The sequence below is a fragment of the Excalfactoria chinensis genome, chromosome 4 (assembly GCF_039878825.1).
Source record: "Excalfactoria chinensis isolate bCotChi1 chromosome 4, bCotChi1.hap2, whole genome shotgun sequence".
Taxonomy (NCBI): Eukaryota; Metazoa; Chordata; class Aves; order Galliformes; family Phasianidae; genus Excalfactoria; species Excalfactoria chinensis.
In genome coordinates, this window is record NC_092828.1 from 29895424 (window position 1) to 29902423 (window position 7000).

Sequence of the window (7000 nt, forward strand, 5' to 3'; positions counted from 1 at the left end):
CAAGTCCCAACTAAATTTTAGCAAGCTCTAATGATATCACCAGAAGGTATTTTCCAGTCCTCCTGCACATTTTGTGCATTGGTGGCTGTGGTAGGAGAGGGTTCCCCTGTTGGTGCAGATGCTTCCTCTTACATTACATCTGGGAGTGCAACATTTCCTCTTCGTTTACAGAAAGAAATGAAAGTAGAAACTGAACTGTCATGCAGCATGGATCTGCCTTCTGTTTAATCGGGTCTATGCAGGTTTGTTTCTTCTTACATGCTTTAGCCACAAGGCAGGAAGGCTACACACTGCCAGTTCACATTTCACAAAAGCCAACAGGCTGTGGTGTCAGGGTGTAGGTCTCTTCCCAAGCACAAAACCTTCACACATTGCATTTGTGTTGGCTTTGAGCGCTGCGCAGAGCAGACCTGTAGGTAGCAGCAGTGCTCCAACACTTGCTGTGCAGCCCTGAAAGGAACAGCAGAACAAAGTGTCTGAAAATTAGCACAGTTTTATTTTCTGCCTCTTCACACCTTTCAGTGATCATAAAGCAAGAAGGATGATGTAATTCAAAAACAGTGCTATGAAATCTTCTGGAACTGGCTGTCTTCTTATAGGTGAAAAAGGAAGAGGAAAAGCAAAAAAACTATCATTTTAATTTCAGGTCATAATTAGAGAGAAAGAAAGCGATGGTCAGCAAAATGGGAAGGGTAAAGCCAGTAATGATATTGCTATTTATGTATTTATTCCTTGTCTTCTGTGTCACTCTAGGCTATCACAGAATTCCATCATTACAGGCGGACTTTTAACTTCACTGGCACTTCCCATTGCAGCTGCCAGGTCTGACAGACTGCCAGGTGCTTACTGTTAGGACAGGGCATTTGGGGAAGCCATGCCTGGGTTTGGACAGAAATTGCTGGATCTCTGGGTGAGATCGAATCACCTGTGTCCTGCAGGCCATCAGATCCTGGCATCACAATGGTTCTTCCAGGTTTTCAAGTATTTGCAGAGCAACTGCCTAAATAATGTCAGTTTATTCAGAATTTAGCCTAGTAAGTCATCATCATCTATTCAGATAAGTGTAATTCCATGCCTGGGCTCCAAGACGTATTAATGTAATAAAAGAAGTATTTGACTAAGAGAGCTGTGCAACTAATAAAGTTGATTAAGAGGCATGAGTGCTGCAGAAGTGCACTTAAATAACTCCAGATACTTTACAGAACTTGGCAGGAAAAAAAAGAAAGTTCTGTTTTTTTTTCCATCTACTCTTTCACCTCACCTAGTAATAATCTGAGCAGACAGCTTTGAACCACCCAAACAAATGCTAAAGGAAAATCCATTACAGGAACTGTGTGGAAATCCTTCCAGTGTGTTCACACACGGTATGTACACCGACTCCTTCTGCAATTAACTTGGCTGTTTTTAGCTTGGAGTGCTTATTGAAAACAAGTCATAGCGTTTGCTTTGCTGGAAGACACCTGATGCACTAAGTATCAACATAGTAATGAGTTTCCTTCACAGAGTTGGAGGTGCCTGAGTTATAGTTATTTATTGCACTTCCAGTTTCAACGCATTTACAAATGATGCCAACTAACCTGACATCATCGGTGGTATATTCACACAAGAAGGGCAGATCAGAGGGGAGAAAGAGGATGAGAAGTTGCCAAGGTTCTTAGTTGAAATGAGATTGAGAAGAACTCAGAGATGACTGTAGCTCTGTCAGGATCGGGGCTCGTTCTCCAGAGCACAGTGAGAACAACATCCATCCAGGTACAGCAGGTGATGCCAGAAGCCATGTCCTCCCTCATTTCTGCAGATTCCCTCCAAGCTAGGATGTACATAGCCATGCCACCTGCAAATATGCTCACATGGGCAATCCCAGAGATATTCTGTTAGTAATTCATCTTTTTAAGTCTCTTGGCTCTGCTCTTAATTCAAAACAAAACCAAACAGCCTCAAATTTGCCAGCCTCTTGAAGGTGTGATATTTAGGACCACGTACAGTGAGCACTTCTAACCTCACTACACTGTCTCCTGTTTGATCTGTTCTAGGAAATACAGCTGCCCTTTTAGAGGAAAGTAAGGAAGGATATTTTTCCGATCTGTGAACTTAAGCAGGGACACGGAGATCAGTGAAGGAAGTTTCCCCTGACTCTTGCCTTTTTTTTTCCTGGTCTTTGCTTGCTGTGTCAGTACCAAGAGCAGGAGCACGTATATTTTGAGATGATAGTAGGAGATTAAATGCCACCAGCTGAACAGCTGTGTTGTTGCACGTGGTTCAGTTTCCACAGATTTAATAGCATCGATAATGACATGAAGATTGCATGTTCCCAGCTTCAATTCTACAAGGAAAACCTTCTAGGAACTTTCTCAATCCACTCTTTGGTGCACATGTAGGTGTGCTCAAATCCTTCAGCACATTTTTCAGGTCTCCTCAGAAATGGCCAAAGTATCCTTAAAGCTTCCCGTGTGAAAGCAGAGTTGTTCTCTCTAAGCAGAACTGTGTTACAGCTTTAAATTCTGGGTTCAGATAGCGTAAAAATGTGTGTCTACACTATCAAACTTGATAGCCCTGTCCCTTTATGCAGCTACAAGTGGATACAGGGATAGACCTTATGTGAAATGCTGAGAGCTGAGTAGAAAGGAGCTCAAATAAAATTGTGCTACATCAGTAGCACTTGAATGTTGTATAATTTTGCATGTTAGGGTGTCTGAATAAGCAGAAAACCAAGAATCTGGGCCTTTACTTTCTAAGGGTAGTGATTGTGATTGTAATGCCTTTTGCTTGCAGGGGAAACAAGGGTTAATTTGCTGCTCACATCTGTGTAACAGACACCCAGAAGGCATCTTGCTGGAGTTATGGATGCCAGGCATTTTCCACAGCCTTGTCAAAATCTCAGTTCATTGCCAGTTGCTAATTTAAAGCTGCATATGCCCCATGGCAGGACATTTATTTTTTTCTAGAAAGGGTAAAAACCTAATCTTAGAAAGGATGCAGATGCTTTATGATTAGTATTTCATGGACCCTAATCGGTTTAGCTGGTTTTCAATGCACTGCAAATCCTGAGTACCGATCGCTTCTTCTCTTACCAGCAAATGGCATGAATGACCATTTGCACGCCATCAGCGGTTTCATCTTCCACTTTGTGTTGAGGCATTTCAGCTACTCTAAAAACCAACACTTTGTCACATTAGCACCCAGGGCTCAGGTTATAAATAGAGATCCTCTCCAGAGCTCAGCCTTACCTGAGGCTCTCTCCATCTGTGAGTGCTGTGAGATGCGGTGCTGCATGTATTCTGCTTGGCATTGCTTGGCACAGGGAGGAGGTGTGGTCTGGTTTTCGCACACAGTGTCCTCTCAGTGCAGAGCTGCTCACAGACATGAGAACAAGTGTTCTCATGATTTTTCTGAGCAGGAAATCGTGTGTAGGTAATCTAGGTAGGGTTCTGTGGAAGCAGGATGGTTGGGAGAGGCAGACAGCCGTGCCATGCTCTCACTCAAGCCTTCAAAACACAACAGCAGTGTCCTGCCATATGCTTAAACTGCAGGTAGGCCATTTTTGCAAGTGTGTACAGTCAGCCAAGTAGCACAGTAGGTGGTAATAAAAAATCCCGCATGGCCGTGTGGCTTTCCCATAGCTATTTATTGTAGCATGGGCTGCAACAGCTGCGCTTGGATTCCACGTGACATACATGTTTGTCCTGTGCCAACATAGCAGCCAGCCCGCCAGGGCCTTTTATTTACGCTGCGACTTTCATAGCTGCAATCTCACCCCGCTTCGCCTGTTATAATTAGCCCTCAAAAACCAGCGCAGCTAAACTTAACCCCAGTGTTAAAATCCTCAACCTGACTGGCATAAACAAGTCAGGTAGCGAGTGACTGGGTGGGCTGGTTCTGGCGTGTTCTTGCCAGTGTGACTTTGGCAGAGCGGGAGGGCTCTGTTTTGAAGTAGGCAGAAGTACAGCTTTCAGGTAATGGTTTCACTTTGCAGCAAAAATGCTTTCCCTCTTGGCTAAACTGAAGACAAGAAACTGTGCAAGGAAGGCATACTGTTGGGCTTATTTGCAGCTAGGCGGTCATCAGCTCTGGTTATGTTACCTTGCAGCAAGTTAGGGTTTGCTCAGGTTTATCTGTTGCAAAGTGCATGTCACTCAGACCTTGTCAGCACCGTGGATGTGCTCCAAGTATAGCCACTCATCTGATTTCATTACGGGTGGGCAAAAGTAATTAAAAGTCCCTTGTATTCCGCTGCACTGAGGGCAGAAATATAAGCCGTGCTTGAACAAAGAGAAAATTTGCCTGTGGCCCAAGAGAAATCAGAGGATTTCTGGCCAAAGGGAAGTGGAGCATTGGTCGGTTTTGAAGAGGGAGAATTAAGGAAATTGAGATTTCAGACACAGACCTGGTTCTGCAAGAGTGGAGGACACTCTTAGAAGCATGAAGGTCATGTTATAAAAGAAGAATCTCCTTGTGAAACTCCAAAAGTCAACTTGCACATCTGCTAAATAGATAAGAGCTCTTTCTTTCTAAATTTTGAGAAACTGTAAGAAAGATATAATACCTGGAACTGGAATCTGGGAGCTCTCACTGGCCATATTTAGTCCTTGGCATTTCTCTGATTTTTACACTTTTCTATGTGATGTAGATGGGAGTTGGGATGGGCGACGTGTGGGCTCCCAGAATATCACAAATCTGAGGCAAAAAAATCATGTGCTGCTTGCTCTCTCAGTAATCATTTTTATGAACTTTACAACGTAATGATCTGCTTCCTCACTTTGCAGGCATTTGACAGTCCGTGAGTCTGTTTGCTAGAGCTGGAGTAAAAAAGCAAACCGACCAGCCATGGTCTGCAGACTGTTGAGAAGTGCAGTAATGCAAAAGGAAAAAATCACCACCACTTACACCTGGGAAATATTAGCTATTCAAGAGATATTTCTTGCCTACAGTAACCCAAATCTTTGAAACCTTAAAAACAAAATAGCAACAACAATTAGAAACCCCAGTTCAGCTGGTGCTAGCCAAAGTATGTGTGCTGTACTGATAGAAAACATTTTGCAAACTGACTTAAAATATATATAGTGTGTATGTATGTGTTGCTACAATTCAATCTAGACTGAACAAAAATCATGACCCACTGAGAAGCTGGGGCACCATTGAACCCATGGCATGTTTTGCCAGTAGTAAAAAAGCATTATAATAATAGATGCATGTTCATAATAACGTTCATCAAAGGTGAGGTGCACATCTAGCATACCTTGCAGTTGTCTCACTAACATACAAATAGGGATCACACTTGCAGCATTTCCAGAAAGAAAAAAAAAAGTGGAGTCAAATAGAGGGATGTGAGGAGGTGATTTAATTGGTGCCAAGAAGGAAAATTCACTTTTTTTGTCTGCTCTCATGGTTGCATAAAATAACTTAGGTGGCAGTAGCCCCCGTCAGCACTGTGTTTTGCTTCAGGGGATGGGAGGTGAAAACTGCTTTTTGGGGTGATGAGTGATGAATTCTGCTCATGGATTTGTGTTTCATTGCACAGTGAGAAGCAGGCTCGACTGGCTGCTTGGTGCTACCAGAATGTAGTCAACATGCTGAAAGTTTCCTTTCTGACCTGAAGTGCAGGGAGTGTAAACTGTCCTCCTTGAAAATTCAACTGCTCAACACCAGAAAACACCATATGATTTTATCCTGCTTTTAAATTCTAGTTTCCTTCAGCATTAGAAATACATAGTAATAAAATATATTGAAGCTGTCTTGGGGCTACATATGCCACTGAGATATGCAGCAGCAGGGGAGGAAAGAGGAAATCTTATCCAAGAGAGGTCGGCACATTGCTCTTACAGGGGTACAGTCAGCTCCTCCAGGCTGATACGGGTCCCTATCTATAGGATAGCTTCATCAGATCTTTCATGATCAAAACCCATGGCCGTAGGGAACTCTTGTGTTAACAAGCTGATACAGGAGGTACGTGTCAAAGAGTTCTTCCCAAAATCGCTGCTGTTGATACAGTGTGAAGCAAAGGTCTTGAATAAAGCTGGCCTTGATTGGACCCACCTTGTTGATGTCCTACAGAAGAACTTGGAGTGCCAAACTAGCCAGGAGAGAGGGTTGTGGACCTTGCTGGAAAAGGAGTCACATTTGGATGCAATCCTGTGAGTTGTAACAGCATGTTTTGGTTGGACTTTTGCAGATGTAGCTCAAGAGTCACAGCAACTGAACTAATGTAAGCTGCTGCAACCATCCAATTTCTTCACAACAAATAAGAGCCTTAGTAGGTGAGAGATGCTTGTGAAACATACCATTCCATGAGTCTTGAAAGCAGAATTGGGAAACCCAAATCTAGTCATTGCCTTACACGAGAGAATCTTTCCTGCTTATATTTTATTAGAAGGATTTTGTTTGGTTCTAAAGGACTGTAATTTATTTATAGAGAAGAAAGAAATCAATTTGCAAAGCTCAACATTCTCACTGGTCTCACTGCTGAAGGGCCCTGTTCAGAGACAGCTGAACCGTCCTTCCCATTTAATGTACATTGGGAAGAAGCTAAACGTGTCTGAAAGATGCACACCCAGGAGTTTTCCCTATACAACCATTTCCATTCTCCTTTGATTGCTTATGCTTATATTTAAATGGAAATATGTTTTGAGCTGCTGTCTTAAAAGTCCCATGGCTAATTTTTTGGGGTAAGAAAAACCCACATCTAGTTTTTTGTCTACTCTGTAAGATGAGAATAGCAATTCCAGCTTCATCTTACCGTATGTAATAATGCAGTTTGTCATGGGCAGATACTCAAAGGACCTTGTGGGCTCAAACAAAACATGGGAAACAGGCTCCGAAAGGGGGAAAAAGAAATATCAGTTCTTCTAACCTTCCTGACCTCCACTCGATGGCAACCTGCTGCTGCAGGCAGCTGACAGAGATGCCCTGGACCAGTACGTGTGTCAGCTGCCTTGGCCACCCGCCCTCCTTGCCCACTCCTTGGGCTTCCCTGGCTATCACCCTGCTGTATTTATACTGCACT